The following is a 1,742-nucleotide window of genomic DNA, read 5'->3' as shown; positions in this document are numbered from 1 at the left end:
ATATATATATGTATATATGAGAGAGTGAGTGTGTCCTGGTGGTGTGGCACTGTGGGCTAATAGGTCAGTCTGCAAAGTCATTTGAATTGCAAGGTTGGATGTTCAAGTTCACCAGCTGCTCCTTGGAAACCCTATACAGGGTCGCTATGGGTTGGAATTGACTCGATGGCACTTCACAACAACAATAACATTGTGTAATAAGATTTTTCATCTTGGCCTCCAATGGAATGTCAGAACAACAACAACAACAACAAAACCCTGTCTTGGAAGAAGTTCAGTCTGATTATTCTTTGGAAGCAGGATGGTGAGGCTTTGTCTCTCATACTTTGTACATGTTGTCAGGAGGGACATTTCCTGGAGAAGGACATCATGCTTGGTAAAGTGGAGGGTTAACGATAAAGATTCCCAATGAGATGGACTGTCGCAGTGGCAGAAGCAAAGGGTTCCAGCAGAAAAATTACGAGGCTGGTGCCAGAGCGGATAGTGGTCTGTCCTGTGTTTTGTTCTGACTCATAGTGATGCTATAGGGGTTTCAGAGGAGTGGGTGCTGGGATTGAACCATTGACCTTCAGTTAGCAATCCAGTACTTAACCTAAAGCACCACACCAGGATTTCTTCGTAATAATATTACAAATTTTTTTAAATTGTTGGTTGGTCCTAATTCATAGAGACTCTTTATAGGGTTTCTGAAGAGCAGCTAGTAGGTTTGAAGTGATGATCTTGTAGTTGGAAGGCCAGTGCTGATCTCACAGCACCACACCAGGTTAATGATGTTGTTGTTGTTAAGTGCCATGGAGTCGGGTCTGACTCATAGTGACCCTGCACAGGGTTTCCGAGGCTGTAAATCTTTATGGGAGCAGAAAGCCTCATCTTTCTCCTGCAGAACAGCTGGTAATTTCAAACTGCTGACCTGGAGGTTCACAGCCCAATTTGTAACCATTACGCTACCAGAGCTCCTTAGGTCAATGATAGTTAATGAATTTTAGCGTTATTACTTTGTTATGGGTATAGATACTCTTCTAAGCAGTTTTCTGGCTTTAATCATTCCATTCTTCTGAAGATGTGATGACACTGGTGTTAATTTTATCCCTATTTTATAAATATGGTAACTAAAGGACAATTATTTTCCCATGGACATAATCACATCACCTAACCTTTAGATGTAAAACCAGGAGTTCTGGCCAAAGAGTTTCTGCATTTTTTTGGGGGGGGGGAAACTATGTTAATTATGTTTTTCATGTTGTACAACTATTATTACTAACTGCTTCAAAACGATTCCCCATGGTTTGTGCTTTTCAATATCTCCATTTCTGAAGTGTTTGAATATTAAAGTTGTGAAGTTAGACGTTTTCTTTCTACTATCTCAAAAGTAGAATATAGAAAATGATCTATAAAAATGAACACTTCATCCCTCTGTGAATAGGAACCAGACAAGGACAACCTTTGTCACCATTCCTATTCAATATTGTGCTGGAAGTCTTAGCAAGAGCTATACGGTAAGACAGGGAAATTAGAGGCATCCAAATTGGCAAAGAAGAAGTAAAACTCTCTCTATTTGCAGACAATATGACCCAATATGTAGAAAACCCCAAGGACTCAGGAAAAAGCTATTAGACCTCACTGAAAGATTCAGCAAAGTGGCAGGATATAAGATCAACATACAAAAATCAGTTGGATTCCTCTATACCAAAAACGACAGCACTGAAAAAGACATTAGGAAAGCAATATCATTTACAATAGCC

Source organism: Chrysochloris asiatica, unplaced genomic scaffold, assembly GCF_000296735.1.
Source record: "Chrysochloris asiatica unplaced genomic scaffold, ChrAsi1.0 scaffold00029, whole genome shotgun sequence".
NCBI lineage: Eukaryota > Metazoa > Chordata > Mammalia > Afrosoricida > Chrysochloridae > Chrysochloris > Chrysochloris asiatica.
Note: the sequence above shows the minus strand (reverse complement) of the source record.